Source organism: Mugil cephalus, chromosome 4 (genome assembly GCF_022458985.1).
Source record: "Mugil cephalus isolate CIBA_MC_2020 chromosome 4, CIBA_Mcephalus_1.1, whole genome shotgun sequence".
Lineage (NCBI taxonomy): Eukaryota > Metazoa > Chordata > Actinopteri > Mugiliformes > Mugilidae > Mugil > Mugil cephalus.
Window position 1 is genome coordinate 530,862 of NC_061773.1, and position 18,946 is coordinate 549,807.

Below are 18,946 nucleotides of genomic sequence, written 5' to 3' on the forward strand. Positions count from 1 at the left end.
AACCTTAAGCTGGACAGGATAAAGCTCCTTCTGCACCCATTATCTGGAGGATTTTCTTTGATAACAAGAGAAGTAATAACACTCTTTGAAGATTTAATTAGACAGGGTAGCCTTTTCATTATTCAGATATGTAAATGGGGAACCAGATGCATGCTGTGCCGAGGAATGTAATATAGATTTGAGTGTTGAAACCACTTTCAAGTCTGTAGTGCTCTGTATGTAAATTATTAACTGCTGATGGACACGGGTGGGTGGGTGCATGGATCTGTGTTTCACAATTGTTCTCTGATGAATGAATGAAGTTTATCCAAGCTCAGTCAACTCAAACTCAACTGACTGGGTACTACAAAACTTGTCTAAAGCGTTTGACCCAGGTCGAAAACCAACCCGACCCAGCAATTGACCCAGGATTGTATTGGCTTCTCTTGGCTTGGCTTTGATGTGGTGGATCTAATTCACATAGGTGAATGTGTAGTGCGACAGCAGCGATGTGGCACACTTTTTTTTATCGACCATGGCAGCGCACTGGTAAGACCGTGAGGAGATTCAGCGGGAGATATCGGGCACTGTGTGTGTCACAGCGATTTATTCTAATATTGGCAGCCTTTTGGAAGAGCGGAGTTTGACTGGTCCATTCTTAAAGTCATCAACAAACTGAAAGCGTTAAAAAAATACATCATGCTTTTACTGATGAACACACTGTTACTTCGATTCATAATTTTGTTCTTCTAAACTGATGAATGGCTTAGCAACATGTCCCATGAGTAGAAAAAGAAAAAAGAAGGCTTTGAAGCAAACAAACAAAAAAAAAATAAACAAATAACTGAGATGCAGATTCACACTGGATTAGTTTAATCACAGGACACATAGGTTTGAGCTGTAACTTTTACAAATTACGTTACATTCTCCCTGTGTCTGCATGGGTTTTCTCCAGTGTAGGGGCTAGGTGGAACATGCAAGGTTATTAGCAATAATTAATAATTAGTAAAAGTAATTTGTAATTATCAAGAAATTAAATTTATAATATTAATCAGTCCTGGACCAGGTTTGGATTAATTCACCAGCTATGATGCTGTTCATTTAAGACTAGATCACTTGCGCACTGTGCAACTGTATTAAATACAATAAACATCTTAATTCATATTATACACTTGACACTTGAATAGTTTTGCAATGGATTGACAAAAATAAACATTTTCCAAGCTATTCCTGCCTCACTCTTTTCTTACTTTTCTGAAATTCACTGGTCCTCACTCAACACTTGATACTTTCTGCTGCTCCTATTTTATCAGTGTTCCTTTGCTCATATATTCATACATGCCTATGCTCATATATCATTTACCACCGTTCTGTGGAGCTGAAGTAGCTTTTTATATAAGGCCCTCAGCAAAGAAAGCCTGGCACCTAGATAGGGTGTCATGGATGAGTTAGGCTTTAGGCTTTGTCACTGCACTTCTGATGAGATGAGATGAGACCTGAACACACACACGCTTTTCTTCCTCTGCTCTTCATTCCTTGTTACCTTGAAATCTGAAGCATAAGGTTAGACATTTGTTATCACTTTTTTTTCTTCGATGGAAACTTTCGCTGTGTGTTGTCTGGTTAATTTTTAATATGATTTTCACATGTGAGCCAATACACAGCTCTACACACTCAACCTTTTTTGAGCCAAGGTACATTTTTTTTTCCATTGAAAAAATCACAAGGCACACCACCAACCAAAAATGTAAAAAGAAAAAAAAAAGATACTCTGTAGCCTATATTAACAATAAAGTCATTCTTGTTAAAGTGTCTTGAGCAGACCTGTGCAATATGGCCCACGGGCCACATACGGCCCTTTGGGCATCCCTGTCTAGCCCGCGGTACGTCAGTCACAAGCACAAATGCTGTGCATGTAATACGACTGTGTTGCTTTTATTTTGAGCCATGATGTATTATTTACGTCATGGTTATGTTAGAATCTGCATTTGTTAATTCTTCAAAAAGGATGATTGAAACAGCTTTTTGTCATTTATTAACCCTTAAAAGCCTGAACGGATCGCTGGCATCCGTCAAAGCATGCCAATTTTGAATTCCCATAACTCATAGTGGTTTGCGCTATTATTCAAAGTGTGGCTGAACACTGGGAAGTTGTGCTTTTCCCTGGAAGACCTTCGTGACATCTCAAGGAAATAACTAACTTGCGTCATCATTACCGTAATGGCAGTATTTTTTCCAGAAAGCTCCAGAAAACTTGAATTTTCTCCATTGGGGACTTACGGTAATTCCAATACAGCAAGCTTCTCTTTGTGGGCAGATGGACATTCAGGTCTCAAAGGGTTAAACATTTATTGAGATTTATTGAGATACAGAAAATAATTCATGTAGCTACATGGTCCCTCCTTGGTCCAGGGGCGTCTCTATGATTTTGACACATCTGGAGGCTTAGCCCAGAAAAGTTAAGCAGATGCGTGGGCAGAGCGCGCGCCAAAATTTCTCCACATACCCTACAGGTACCTGTCCTTCTGGACTGAATTGCGGCATTTCATGGTTACCATTTAATACCAAATAGGCTAGCAATTTTCACAAACTTCCCTCAGTAGCCCAGGCACAAAAATGCTCCATTCATCATATTGAGCATACCAACAGCAACCATTCAGCAATAGTAAACATTGAGATGTTTAATGAACTATGCAATGCATCTTGTCATGTACAGTATTTACATTGTTTTACTTTGTACATTTAATGCTCTTTACATACTCATATGTATTTATTATTTAAATATTCTTTAACATAACATTCTCTAACAACAACAACATTCTCTAATAATATTTGTATCTCTTACAGGTTTCAGGTTAGGTCTCTGCCTTAACTGTTCTTAACTCCACCTATTGTCTTTGTTCCTTGTACCTAACTTTTATTACTGCACTCTTTACATATTTGTTCCTTGTTCATTTGTATTTAGTTTTACTTCAACATTGTTTTTTCCATTTAACACATTAGCAGCTACAGTAAAAGAGGCAGGCTGTGCAGGATCCCTGTCTGCTAGCTAGCTGCTATCATGCATGAAAAAGAAAATAAACAAGATGGTTCGACCTTATAGCCTAACATTAACCTTAGCTACTTTCCCCTCTAGAAGAAGCCCAAGCTTAATTATTTTTAGGTACACAATTCTCACACACTACAATTGCATTTACAGACAGATGCTAATAATAACAGATCGTTTTTTCCCATGTAATATTAACTAGCTGCTGGGTAGCTAACGTTAGCTACTTCCCTCTAGTAGTTCCAACTGCAACACTCTTTTCGAAATTATACATTTTTACATAATTTCTATTCCCATTCCCATTGCTGACCACCTTTGGGGGGGAAAAACATGGAAATATTTTTTTGTGACCAAAGACAGCTGAACAGCTTGCTGTTGTCAAGCCTGCCTGTTGTCAAGTGCGCCTGGTGCCTGACGCTGGTGTTTTGAGTGTATGACGTCACATGCGACCTGGAGGTATTAAGCACTTGTGTGCCAAAGCTGAAGTAGTGGCTTTTTAAAAAAAAATAAAAAATTACTTATTACTCGAACCTGTCCAAAAACATTGTTTTATCGAAGCATCAACATAAGATAACCGTACTTTGAGAGTGTGATCTTAAAAAAAAAAAACTTGAAAATTTGTATTCGGGGCCAATTTAGCCCCGAATGTTTCAGCCTAGGGACACAACTGCCTTGGTCCACCGAAGCTTTCCAAAGTTTCCAACATTCCAATGCGTTTTTTTTTTTTTATTATTATTATTATTTTATTTTTTTTTTGATATACTTTATCTATCCCCAAGGGGAAATTCTGTCCTGGTGTTTGACCCATCCATTTGTTCACACATGTGTACAGTTGGGGCAGTGGGCTGGGGCAGTGGGCTGCAGCCCTGTGGTGGGTGCGCCCGGGGAGCATATTGTGGGGTTAGGGCTTGCTCAGGGCCTTCAAACCCAAAGCTGTGCCTCTCACCACTGCACCACAGCCCCCATATATATATATATCCAGAACTACAGATCTATTATGTTTTATTTTCTTCTTCGACCTACACCAAAACTCATAAATTTAAATAAATGTAGAGAATATTCTTATACCTCTGATTACCAGTAGCAGCTTATCAACACATGTAATTTAATGTTTTTTAAAATGGGAGAAAATTAATATTGAGCAGAATTAAGTTCAAGTTATCGTTTGGTTTGGCCCTCCAACACAGCTCAGATTTTTCATGTGGCCCCCTGTAGAAATGAATTGCCCAGCCCTGGTCTTGAGTATGAATCAAATAAACACAAAGAAAAAAGTACTTTATCGTCTGTTATTTCTTTTTTCAAATAAAAAGTGCAATTTAATTAACAATTTAGTCATTCTCATCAAAGTGTCTTGAATAGGATTCAAATATACACAAAAAAGTATTTTATCATCCTTTATATTACTTCTTTCAAATAAAAAGTGCACTTAACATGTCCACTTCAGCAATACAGCTTGAACATGAAATGCCACAACAATGAGGTCTTAAAACTAAGGAGGTGAAGAAGAGTGTTTTGCAAACTCTAATTCTGTCCAAAAGCATTCTGCAGCAGGAATACAGAAATATGGTGCTTATTCTCACAGAAGCAATAATATTTGGGAAAGATGTCACTGATCCCCACTGAGAAAGAGTTATATGAAGAGTTGCTTGCTAGCTTTAAGGGCTCTCTCATTTACCTTTTGTGTTGTTTTTTTTTCATAAAAATGTTTCTCTGTGTGTTCACGCAGGCAAACAAAATAGTCTGCATTCTTGTTTTCAAGCGATGGTGTTTCGTTTGGAGCGTTTTAGATTGCTTGGTACCATAGCACTGTTGGATAGCTTTTCACCACACACCAAGCACAATGGAGCATCCCCGGTGAAAGTAAATCCGAATGAATGGTAACTCTTACTGTTATTGCAGCCTTGCTAGCCACAATGCTGTCACCGCTACCTGTCACATTCATGCATCACTAATTCTGTTGTCTGAATGTACGATGCAATTTGTTTACTAGGTGAAATTGGACAATTTCCCACGGCACACCTGATGATCTCTCACGGCACACTAGTGTGCCGCAGCACAGTGATTGAACAACACTGTTGTAGATAATATTAAGAGTCTTGGACTTAGCGATTGCTTTTGACTGTCACTTCTTTTGACATTTTCTTTCTCTATTTGGTTCTGTGAACAGAAGATGAATGTGGTTTAATACGCAATTAACAGCTGTTAAATTGAACACATTTTACAGTTATCATGAACTGGGAGATAAAAGCATTTGTATGACTCGTCTTTGGCGAAACAGTTTAAGTTGCCATTGCTGAAAATGAAGCAGGAAGTATGAGAAGTAAACAAAAATTCACCCGGGTAGCGTTTGGGTGGAGTTTTTACAGAGCAAAGCAGACTAAAGAGTGGACAAGTATGAATGGTTCGTACTGGCGTAGGCTATCTGAGTAGCCATCTATGTCCAGCAGAACTTAAAATGTTCCTTAAGTTCATCAGTCACAGTGTTTAACAGACCTACCTTCAGTGGAAATAAAAACCAAACGAGGGGTAACAGTTGCATGTAGGGATGGGCTAAAAAAAAAAATTCATCACGATATATTTGCCATTCTGACGATAACGATAAAAATCACGATCATTTTATAATTCGAATCCATGTTTTTGACTCAGTCTATCACTGCATTTTGTCTTCAGAGCTCAAAGATGGTACTTATTAGCACAGTCATATAAGCTGCTTAACTACAGATTTGACAACAGCCATTCCACCATTCCTTTTTTTTTTTTTTTTTTGCTTTTTTTGTACCTGCCTCATCAGCTTGGGTTTATCACATTTATCGCGATATGGAAATTCTTATTGTGGTTATTGTTTTTGGCGGTATAAATTAATGCGATAAATTATAGCCCATTGTTAGTTGCATGTTATGGTACCTGTTGTTATAATCTTGTGGTTAAAGATTATTTGACAATATGGAACAGCACCATACTGGAAAATATCCAGCATACCTCACATCAACTTGTAGAAGGAAAGGAACATACCGAGCACATAAATGGTAAATGGTCTTGCTCTTATATAGCGCTTTTCTACCTACTCAAAGGTACTCAAAGCCCTTTTACAGTCAGAGACACATCCACCCATTCGCTTACACAAGCACACACACATTCACACAGCAGCGCCAGTTGCACTGGGAGCAACTGGGTTCAGGTTCAGTGTCTTGCTCAAGGACACTTTGGCATATGGCACACTCGGGGGATCGAACCGCTAACCCTTAGCGGTTCATGGACAATCCGCTCTACCCCCTCACATACATCATACAACATAAGTCAGACACTTTGCATTCACTTTGGGCGGGACAGTACATGCTAATCCAACAATTTAGTAGTTTTTAGTAGTCTCCTGATTTTCATTATTTTATTTTGGATGTTTGTGTGTGCAGATGTTGGTTAACATATTTTGCTTGCAGATAGCATCTGCTGTGCTTGGTCTCTGCAGCTTTGAAACGGGTGGTCCACAGGTCTTGTAACCCCCTTCATCTTATCTCAGGGGGTGGAGGAGGGAAAGTGGCCCTGCCACTTTTGTTGCTTTTGTTAGAGTTGAAGCTGAAAAGACCAGCCAACCAGACAAAGGGTATTGTGAGGAAAAAATGGGGGTTAGAGAGGTGGAACCAGACTTTTAAGAAGGAGGGGAACAGCTGGTATTGACTGCAGACTCCTCCTTCTGTCTCTCCAGAGGACAGACAGGTGAATGGGTGTGGCTGCAATGGGAATGGCCACCATCTGGAAGGTAACCTTGTGCATCAAGGCTTCGGTATCTTTGAAAATAAAATATGTGACTTTACCTTAAAACTCAGTGATGCTTTGTGGGAACGTTTCAAATTTAGAAATGTGAAGAGTGTGAAATCTCTTTTGCTCTTGCTGGATTATTCTTGGAATTACATGTCTGTAGTTAGACAGGTAAGTAGGCTATTCATCTTGCATTATGACTTGAAATGAATGGACTTAGTTGTGTGCTTGAAATCAAATATCATCTACATGACGTCAGGCTTTGGCTTTTGACTCTAGACGGAACAATACAAGAAGCATCTGCTGTGGTGACACTAAAAGTTTTTTTCTCGGTATTGCGAGTGTGTGGCTTTTCTAGCACACGGACAACCGTAGCAAACAGCATTCTGAAATACCGACAGTCAACTGTTGCCAAGTGGCAACCATGAAAGCTGCTGGAGAACAGTGAACCCTCAGTTTCCCTAGAAACACCCTTTTTCCCAAGAGTGCTCCCCCTAAAGCCCTCTCATCCCCTTAAACACCCTGGGGGGATGGACTCTCTGTCCTGGGAAAGGGGAGGGTTGCTATGGAAGGCTAAAAACGAATGTTTGACAGGGGTCTTAAATGTTCAGGACCTTGTCCGGCTTCTTATGGACTCTGCAAGTACAGAATAGTGTTCCTGGGAAGTTTAGGCCCCTATTCAGAATCAGAATTAGCTTTATTGGCCAATTATGTGAACACATACAAGGAATTTGACTCCGGTCACTTTGATCAATGGTACAACAAAATAAAAACAACACAACACACAACACACCTGATATTACCATGTGTCAAAGCTATGTTCATGTTGATGTATGCAAAGGAGCCATGCATGTTTTCTCAGTAATGATTGCTCTGTATTTACCTTTTCTTGAGAGTTTTTGTTTTCCATTGGAGCAAACAGTGCAGCAGTAAATTCAATTTGGGACGCTTCACAAAAAATTATCTGAAACCTCCAGAGCAGCCTGAGGGCGACGGTGGCAAGGAAAAACTCCCTTTTAACAGGAATAAACCTTAAGCGGAACCCAGCTCATATGTAGGGACCCATCTGCTGAAGACCAGCCAGGTAGAAACAAAGAAGATAGAGAGAGAAGAAGAGCATAAAACAACACTGCAAAAAAACACTATGAAATAAAGCACCAGCAGCAGAAATTATTATATGAGTAATTGAGGTTGATTTTTTGTGGACACATTTTTGCCTAGAAAATTTCTAAACTTGGAAAAAAGAAGTAAATTAATCTTAATTTGTTACACTAAAATATTCAATGTGAATTCGGATTAAATGGAGAAATGGGACATTTACTGATATTATTCAAAAGCAAAAATCTACTATTTATTTTTTTTTATTATTAATTCTGCCAATACAACACCAGTTTTGAGATTTAATTTTAGTTCAATTAAATAAATTCAATAAATACCATGTTTGTTTTTGTTTTTGTTTTTTCATTTATACAATTATCCAAATTGACATCATCATTTCCTTTTATTGTTGCTAGTCTGTTATATTCTGTGGTTAAAAAACACTATTGGTGTCTTTATGTTTTGTTACTCGTCACATAGAGGCAGTAAACATGTTGCCCCAGCAGAGTATTTCTAAAAGCTGCCTATCGTGTGTCGTTTCACAATGACACTTCCTGTTGGTTTGCACTCCCACTGGGATTAGGGGGATTCTTCCAGAAACAGCTATTTTTTATGGTTTTAAACAGCCAGAGGTTTGATGACTCGTGTTGAAATGTCTGCATGAATATGTGACTTGATCTGTGTGTTTGTGTGTGAAAGTAAACGCCCCTCTGAGCCCGCAGTGTTTCCTGGCAACCTTTCCCACTAGCTAGTAAACTGAGCTTGGGCCCAGTGAGGGCTACAGTACACAGGCTGCACTGTAGCCCTCACTGGACTGGATTAACAAGGCTTTGATTTAGACATTCCTTGAGCTGATCTAAAATTTTTGTTCTGTTCTGTTTAGTGCACTATAATCCTCCTCCTTTCTTTCTTTCCTTTTTTTTTTTTTTTTTTTTTGCTTACAAGGAATAATCTTATCCACCCGCTCCACTTCAGTTGCTTTAATCTGGCTACAAATGAGCCTGTGTGTGTGTGTGTGTGTATGTGTGTCTGTGGAGTGGGGGTTCTGTGTTTTTTAGCCCCACCTCGTAATTTTGTGTAGCTCCCAACAGCGATTGACTGCTGCCATTTCTAAGCATTTCATGTGTATTCAAAAACAGGTAAAGAGTGTTACATGTCTGTTTACAACAAACAGCTGCAAACAAATGATGTTTGATTTAGGGCTGTGCTGTATACTAGTTCATACCGAATACCTTTATATATTTTTGTTGTGATATGAACTTTTAATATACTGCCATACCGTTTCACATGGGACCCTTTTCGATGTTGTTACATCACTGTGAGGGGTAGTGAAGGTGAAGTAACACTAAAAAAAGGAACCTTGTCTGTTGTTTAGAGGTTATTTTTAAAAAATCCACCATTGACCAACCATTTTTAAAATTATGTACATTTTCTTCATACCGCCCAGCCCTAGTTTGATTGCAACTAGCTCATACTTATTAGTCAGCAGTAGGGATGTCATGATTACAGTTTTCCTTAGTACAATTATTGTTAGAGAATTTATCACGATATTAGGATAATCACGATTATTATGCCTTGATTGATTTCACATATCTAATCATGAACACTCCTTAAATGTCTCAACATTTCCTTTATTTCTGTCTTTTGATGCCAAAATATAATTATATAACTAATTATATGATCCAAAATTTGTATTTATACACACATACACCTGAGCAAAAAGAAAACCACTCGATGAAGCGTTGGATAATTTAACGTGCAGCGTCAGTCACCACCATCATGTGATATTGTCAACAGACCAGCGTGCAGTTAGAACGTTAGCACTCAAAAGAGGAGATAAAAAACAGAAATGGACATGTGATGTTAAACTTCTGGGCCACAATAACGTTCTTCATTGATAAGCCGAGCGCCATTCAGTGGATAGAGACACTTGAGGAAGTTTACAAAGTGGTAGATTAAGAACCCCAAAGAGTAGCTGAGCAAGATAGTTACCTGTTGTTTACCTAAGTAGTCGCGAGTACTCGAGACATCTGAAGGAGCAGCAACTAGGATTTAGGAATGGCGACCTGCTGCTGGAAATGCTGCGTGGGTGTTGCGTAACTCTGTTTTCGTTACGTTTGAGTTGCCCTTAACTATGGTTCCGGAATACTATTTTGTGATGGTATTCAGGAAACGTTATGATCAATTAATTGTAACGCTTATTACCACGATTAATTGTGAAATTGAATCTCTGTAATGCTTTTTCATGAGTGCATTGTAAGGATTTTGTGCAGTTTTCTGTGCACTTTGCTCCATTTGTACTGTTTTGTATTATTATATTGATTATATAATAAAACCGATTGCTTTAACAACCCCGTGACACAATGCCCTGCATAGCAGAAGGCAATCAGAAGGCAGTGACCTCATTTAGATCTCGGATCTCATTAAAGTTAAAGTGTGATTTCACACATAGTACTCGGTTTATTTATTGCTCTGTTTTTCCAAGTCTTTCAGTGATCTTCTTCAAGTCTGTTTCATTGAATCACTGTACTCAAACCAAAATCATGAACAATGAATGAACATGAAAGCAATCCTTAAGTGGATTATGTTTGATCAGGAAGCAGATTACAGGTATGGGATTTCAAGAAATGAACAATAGTGTTTTTAGATTGAAGCGGTGAAACTGGACTCCTTTTTCATGGAGGTCTACATTGAACTGATATTATGTACTGTTGATATGTATAAGTGGATTCTTTTGTACCGCTTTCACATGGAAAATAGCAGGTTGACGGATCCGCTAGAAGAACTGTCTGAGGGGTAGCGCGGATCTTACCTGCACCAGAAGTAGCGCGAACATTACGTACGAGATTAAAAAATGAAGTAATATCCATCTGGTTGTTATTTGAAACGCCGGTCCGCTGCATGAACGACTTCTTTTTTTATTATATCACAAAATAGGGCCGTATTAACGTGGTATTAACCTGCTGAAAAGACACGTATTGCCACCTAGTGTGGAAGAGGAGAACAGTTATTCGATTTTCTTGCTCTGCATGTAAACTGGGACAAGGTCATCATTACACATTTAAGTGCACTGGAACGCTGTGAGATAAACAATGTACAGCATGGTGTGTCCCATGCCGCTCCTGCGCATCCTGATGTTTATCAGGAGGTATTTATTTTATTTATTTTATTAACGCTTTCAGTTTGTTGATGACCAGAGGAATGGACCGGTCAAACCCCCACTCTCTCAAAAGGCTGATGATATTCAAACATCTGCCGCTGAATCTCCTTTTCTTCTCAGATGCAGAGCAGCTCATGGATCTCACAAGCTCGTTAGTGCACCATGGTCGATAAAAGTGTGACAAATTGCTGTACAAGTTGTATGTAAACACAGTTGCACATGCGTTCCCCGATTTGTTTGATTGAAAAAAAAAATGGACAAAAATCTCTGACCCTCAGAGATCAGTCTCGGAGAGACCAACAGGAAGACTGATCTTATGGGAGTAGACCAAAACATTGCTGACAAATAAAGCCCCCTTCACAGTGTGCAACATTTCAAAAGCTTCAAATTTGCTTGCATGAAAGGTTTTCTTCAGGTATTCCAGTTTCCTCCCACATGCTCAATCGGTTGATTGGTGATTCTGTATTCGTGAGTCTGTATTACATAGGTGTGAGTGTGAATTTGTTGTTTGTCTCTGTGTTGGCCCTGTGATAGACTGGTGACCTGTCCAGAGTGTACCCTCTCGCCCGATGACAGCTGGCCCTAGTGAGGATAAACCGTGGTAGAAGATGAGAGTAAAAACAGTTTGTGCGGCTTAGTGGTTGGATCTGCTCTTTCATCACACACCTGTTTTGTGTAAGCACAAACTTCATAAAGGTCCATAAACATGAGTGTTTACACATTTAATGGGTCATAAATGACACAGGCATGAAGTATGATGACTTTGAAGAGCTAAGTCTCATCTCATCTCAGCTTTTTTTTTAAAAAAATTTTTAATCCTACAGATTAAGATTGGCCTGTTGATGGATTTATACAACAGGTGTAGTGATAGTTCCTTCACTGATGAATAATGTTTTATATCACAAAAGTCATAATGTTTTGTCCTGGGGCTGATTTTGTTGCCTGTGATAGAGCACTACTTCATGAGTTTGGTGCAGTGGTGGTGGAAGTATCCTCATTAATTGCTCCTTGGTCCTCTTGCTGCAGTTAGTTATGCAGTTAATTATCATACATCGTTGGAACTTCAGACAACATGCTTGCAGTTAAAACTTGCTCTGCTTTGCATGACATTTCAAAAGATATTACAGCTGATTTAAGATGGACGCCAATGGAAAATTGACTGCTAAAACATCTACATCTCACACAACCACAGTTTTAGGCCATGTTCACAAGAGAATAAATTTTGCACATTTCTGCCGACCATCATGACAGATCAAGATCTGTCAGATCAGTGACTCAAACTGCACCCTTTTGAATCCAGGTCCCAGGGTGAAAATGACAAATACGGAGGCTGTGTTTTTTTCTTTTTTTCTTTTTCATCCATGTGGACGCTTGAATATGAACACGATGATGTCCCCAAAGTAACCATATATATTGTCCTTGCCACTGAACAAGGGTCAATATCTGATGCAGCACTGTCACAACCCGCCATTGATGTTGCTGTTATGAAATGTCGTAGGTTTTGCTGTTCTGTATGTTGCTTTAAACAATCAATAAATAAATCATGGCTCACACAAGTAATGGAAAAATGATAAATTGTCTCAAGACCTCCAGAGCAAGCATGAAGGTGACGGTGGCAAGGAAAAACTCCCTTTTAATAGGAAGAAACCTTGAGCAGAACCCAGCTCATATGGTAAATGGTCTTGACTTTATATAGCACTTTTCTACCTACTCAAAGGTACTCAAAGCGCTTTTACAGTCAGAGACACATCCACCCATTCGCTCACACAAGCACATACACATTCACACACCTGGGGGTTCAGTGTATTGCTCAAGGACACTTCAGCATATGGCACACTCCGGGGCCACAGCCGCTGATATGGAGGAACCCATCTGCCGATGGCCAGAAACAGAGAAGAGAGAGACACTTGTATTTTTGCCAGATTATGATGATGAGTTTTATTCTTTTTTTTGAATGATTTAGAGAGAAGAACTAGTATGTCACTAATTCACCACAAAGTCAAATGATTTATTCCAGTGTTTACTCTGCTGCAGAACACTCCTAATAATATTTCTGCACTTTGGAAACAATGACACTTTGCAAAATGATCAGATGTTGGAATGCAGCGGCCTGGCATCAGCTCTGTACCAGTGAGCTAGAGAGAGGGCAGGGCAAGTGTTGTATTTAGACACTGTGTGTGTGTGTGTGTGTGTGTGTGTGTGTGGAGCAGTCATGGCCAAATGGCACTGTCTGCACACTGGGTCATTTCCTCCCGTGATGAGCTGGTCTTTTTGATGTGTTCTGAGTTTTGGAAATATTTCGGGTCCAGTGAACAGCAAAAATTACAAAGCCAGTGGAAAAAGAGAACATTATGTTTCTACTGTGTTTACCAATCTTTTTCAAGGGTCAAGGGTGTACTTGCAGCAGTGGATATATTTGAGAGGACTGCTGGGAGTGATCTCAATGGAAAGGTCCATTGAGATTGCATTTGAGAGATCTGATCTCTGACCACATCTGGAGGTGGTCTAAGTTGCATATATGGTGTGAGGCTGGATCCTGAAATCTGTGCTGACCAACTGGCAAAAGTTTTTCTAGACACCTTCAACCTGTACCTCAGTCATTGTGCCTGTGCCTAGAAGAACAACCATTACCTGCCTCAACGATTACTGTCCTTTTGCTGTGACCACAGTCATCATGAAGTGCTTCAAGAGGATAAAGCAGATCAAGGACACCATCCCTGCTGGCCTGGACAGCCTGCCGTTTGCCTACAGGGAGACCCATTCTACGGAGGATGCTGTCTCGCTAGCACTTCACACAGCCCTGGTTCACCTGCAGAATCCTAACACCTATGTTAGGATGCTATTTGTGGGCTTCAGTTCAGCCTTTAACACTGTTCTCCCAGACATGCTGGCCCTGAAGCTCCACAACCTTGGATTATCATCATCGCTCTGCTCCAGGATCAGTGACTTCCTCACCAACACGCCCCAGGTGGTGAGGATAGGGAAGTCCACATCTGCCTCACTGATCCTCAGCACTGGCACACCACAAGGTTGTGCGCTCAGCCTGGCCCTCTTCACCCACGACTGTTTGGCCAGTTTGCAGACAACGCCTCATTTGTGGGTCTCATATAACAATGATGAGATCCACTACAATCTTATGCAGAGGTGTTCAAAGAATAACCTGCTGCTGAACATCATCAAGACCAATGAGGTCATAGTGGATTACAGGAAGTCCAGGAAGACTGAATACGCTCCTCTTTGCATAGATGGGGAAGAGGTGGAGCGTGTGTACAGCATAAAGTTCCTGGGAATCCACATTTCCTCTGACCTATCATGGACTGTAAACACCTGGTGAAGAAGGCTCAACAATGGCTTTTCTTTCTCAGAAAGCGGACTGGACTCTCCACTCATAAACCTTTACAGGGCTACAATGAGAGCTGTGTCTCACTGGGACAGTGTGGTATGGCACCTGCACAGTACAGAAACCGCCAGGGTTGGAGTTATAATCTGAGTTTTGTACAGGTCTGACTAATGTCAAGATGGAGATTAATCAATAACGTGTGAAGCCAAAGTCATTACGCTCACACACAAAACAGAGCTGTTATCTGTTTTGGAACAGTGGTAAAGATCCATTAGAGATAGTTGTATAAATAATCTACTGCGCCCCAGATGATATCGGGGCTTATGTACATACAGAGAAGCTGAGATCGGGTCTGGAGGCATATGCTAATTCTAGTTCTGAATATACGTATCAAGTTGGTCACTTGTGAGTTGATCTTATGCATGACTGGTTTTGGCAGGGGTGAATAAAAGTCACTGGTGGGGGCATTTGCCATAAAAATCACCAGCAAGCTGTCCTTAAAGTTTTAATGCACCTAGTTTCACTATGTGTGTAAATTCTATTCTATGCTCAAGTTCTTACATCTCCATCATTGACATCAACAAATGTTAGAGCAAAAACCACAAGCCTTCTTCTTCCTGTTGTATTAGATGTGTATATGTATTTATCACAATAAATTTTGCCACTCTGGTGATAACAATAAAAATCACAATAAAAAGATTTGACTCAATCTGATACTACATTCTGTCTTGAGAGCTCTATGATGATACTCTACTACACGACTTAAGTCCCTTTCACGTCGAGTCTTTTTCACTTGATGTGAAAGGGTTGACAACCGACCTGGGTTGCCGACAGGGGATTTATCAACATGACTTCGATGTGACCAGGAATGCTGCTTCAACCCGGGTTTTTCACTCTGACATTCATGTATCTGCCTGTTTGTTCTGATTTTGTCACTTGACAGCCTGTCAGACTTTGTAGAAGCTCTGGCTCAAAACTAGAGTTTTGGTCTACACCCATAAAGACTGATCTCTGAAAGGCAGAGATTTTTGTTAATTTTTTTCAATCAAGCAAATCAAATGTGTTTTCACACAATTGTTAATGGAAGTGCATAGGTGAACTAGAAAATTCTCTCTGTGAAATTTTGAAGGGGCTACAGAAGCCAATGCCGGGGGTACCGTCTCTGTCAACATGGGAGTTAGCACACTTTGCCTACATTTAGCACAATCAGCTTATGGTTAGCACAGTTAGCTTACGGTTAGCATAGTTAGCCTACATTTAGTTCAGTCAACCCACATGTTGCACACTTGACCCACATGTCGCACAGTTAGCATATGGTTAGCACAGTTAGCATATGGTTAGCACAGTTAGCCTGTGTGTGGGGATGTTTGTACATCCTACTACTCTACCTGAGTGTATCTGTAACTGTAATAACATAAAGTTACTTGTGTGTTTGCGTGTGTGTATGTGTATGTGTGTAGCTCTAATGACAAAAAGTTACCTATGTGTGTGCATGTGTGTGGCGTGCTTACATTCTCTTTTGAGCTCTTTGGGCTGTAGGACGAGTTAAGGGACGAAAATGGCGAGGAAACGAAAAAAAAATAAGAAGAAACACGCGGGATAACAATAGGGGCTCTGGCATTGCCCCGTAGCCCCTAATAAGAAGAAGAAACACGCGGGATAACAATAGGGGCTTGGGCGTTGCCCTGTAGCCCCTAATTAGTCCTATGTCATGCTCGAGAAATTGCACCGATCTGGGAATGCATGTGCGACTGTGTTTATATACAGTTTGTATGGCGTTATCTCACACTTTTTTAACGATCATGACAGCACTCTGCATCCGAGGAGAAGAGGAGATGGCAGATATCAGGCACTGTGATTTATTTTAATATCAGCAGCCTTTTGAAAGAATGGGGGTTTGACTGGTCCATTCTTCAGGTTATCAACAAACTGAAAGCGTTAAGAAAATACACCATGCTGCCTATTGTTTACCTGCAATGTACGCTATGCCATATGAGGGAGGAAAAACAGGCACACAGCTCTCACAGCGGGAGGTCCGACCCGGGATTTCTGGTGATGTGAAAGCACACCAAAGGCAAGTCGACCCGGGTCTGATTTGTGATGTGAAAGCAGTATTATGGTCAAATAAGATGCTTAAGTAAAGGTTTAGGTAGGAAGTTGTGGAGAAAACTGTAGTGACTAATCAAACAAGTCTGAAATGTGAAAACAGCAACATGTTTTCCACCAGGCAAAATAAAATCCCTACAGTTCTATCTTTCCATCGCCGGCTTTGCTTCTCATACGGAATGCATCGGCATTAAGAGTTTTTAAAATATTTTTACAGTAAGGTGACCAGATTTCTGGAATGAAATCCGGGGACGTTTACAGCGGAAGTTAAAAAAACAAAAAACAATTAATGTTATCAAGATGACATTAAGAAATTTTGACATATTTATTGATCTGATAATATTTAAATTGCTATGTCTGTAATGTTTGGGGGTGCACGATAATTATCTGCCCGATATCAGGAAAGTATGACATCATTCTGATAAGTCCGATATCATGACTTATCGGCCCAATAACATAATATTTTTGTCAGCACTGCGGTGTGAGTTGTCATTTTAATTGCTCCTTCTCCTACATGAGACCTGCACGGCCTGCAGTGGATGCTGGTTCAAGTGGCGTCAGTATAATCGGAAAAACAACCTTCTGACTGAAAAAATGTATTACTCCCTCGTGTCGGAAAACAACTCATCAACTCTGTCCTAATTTTGGTTGTAGCTGACTGATATCCAGAACATAGAAATGTTTGAGGGAGAAAGTTATTGGTTATCGGTATCAGTTTAAAAAAAAAAGTTACAGCGTGACCAGTTACTGTAATAACTGTACTCCGTATCTAGCATTTTTTTTCCCATGCATAATACTCTAAAATCAGGGATATTTTCAGGGCTAGCTTTACCTGGGGACAGGACATCCAAAACAAGTATCATGTGTATCGGCAGATGGCAAAACCTTATCATGTGGATTATTTTTGGCGGCATATTGTGTACGATAATTTACCCCCACCCCCCACCCTATCCACCACGCCTCATTACGTTCACATAGTCTGGGTTACACTTTATGTCACACTTTGGATTTTCTAACTGCTTGTCTTTCTCCAGGCCTGGATTAAATCTCATGGGAACCATGAAAGGATTGAAAATTACAGGAAAACACACTGAGCTTCCACAGGTAGGAAACTCACAGTTATCAAACAAATATTACACCAGACTAAGTTACATTCTTATTTTCTTACAATCTTCTGTACAATCCTATTCTTATTGTACACCAAAGTAGGTATGTGTCTAGAGAGCTATCACATAAACCATTTCAATATATTCCTTCAATTCATCTGAATTACACAATAACCCATGGGAATTGAGTTTCCTCCTTCTGCAGTGTCAAATCCACTTCCCCCCACCCCACCCCAGACACATCCCACCAAACTTAGCAGCTATTTAAAGTGTCAATGGCTGATCCCAGTTACTCCTTCCCACAGCAAACCAGAAGCCTATGCCACGCAAACATCTGTTTTCATATTTCCCTTCCCTTGGTCAGACCTCCTCCCTTGTGTTCCTAATGTTTTTGCCTTCACCTAAGATTATTGTGTTTTTTTTCCTTGATCTGGCCTTGGTTACATAAACTACATAAACGCCTGTGTGTGTGATCCAGCCAGCTGTTTCAAATAAGTAGAATGCACTGGATTGCATCTCACTGTCAGCAGTTTGGGCACTTAACCCAAAGCCCATCATTCAGCTGTGGCCATTATGGTGTGAGAGGCTTGTGACACGTCAGTTGTCCTTTAGCTCACACATGTTCTTTTTTGGGAGGATTTTCAATTATTATTATACAGGATGAGTTGTTACAATCCCTTGTGCCAAGATTCGAGGCAAAACACATTTACAAGCCCAGTCCACTGAGAAAGCAGCAGGCTAGAAGCCAGCTACCACAGGCAGCCAACAAGAAGACACCAGCTTAGCCTAGCCAACAGCAGTGGGTAAGAAGTGATGGGATGTGCGACTTCATGCCAACCAACATCCCCTCTGCCATGATATGAGACAAAACACATTTAGACGCCCAGTCCGACTGAAAAAACAACCAGCCGGCTGGCAGTTAACTACCAACTAGCAACCAACAAGAAGACACCAGCTAATCAATCAACTGTCTATATGGGTCCACACCTCAGAGTGTTAATTTAACACTTTGAGTGTTGGTACCTTTACACTAAGTTAGTGTAAATTTGACTCTTCTTGTAGTTAAGTTTAACCTAACAGCCTAACACCAACCAGTGTTAGTTTTTTTCGTAACACTTTTATGTAGTGTTAGCAATTAACTCTCTCAGAGGACTATTTCTTAACTACACAAGTGTTACCCCATAACACTTAAAAGGTGTCAATATAATTCTTATATAATCGTACAAAAAAATACTTGGAAAATAAACTTTACTAAAATAAAAAGGTAGACATGTTTGGCAGTTCAAAAACATTTATTTTGAATCTTGCACCACAAATATTAGAACATGCAACAGTCAGTGTGTTTACATGCACAT

The 18,946-nt window shown here is 40.0% G+C and overlaps 1 protein-coding gene across 2 annotated transcripts in view; it reads left to right on the top strand.

Moving 5' to 3' along the window:
• plxnb1b (plexin b1b) overlaps positions 1–18,946 on the top strand; it is a 143,469-nt gene that overhangs the window by 16,464 nt on the left and 108,059 nt on the right. For both annotated transcript variants that reach the window (XM_047582956.1, XM_047582957.1), the window contains exon 2: positions 17,520–17,589. The gene's annotated coding sequence lies outside the window, so the exon portion shown is untranslated. The remainder of the gene's footprint in view (positions 1–17,519; positions 17,590–18,946) is intronic.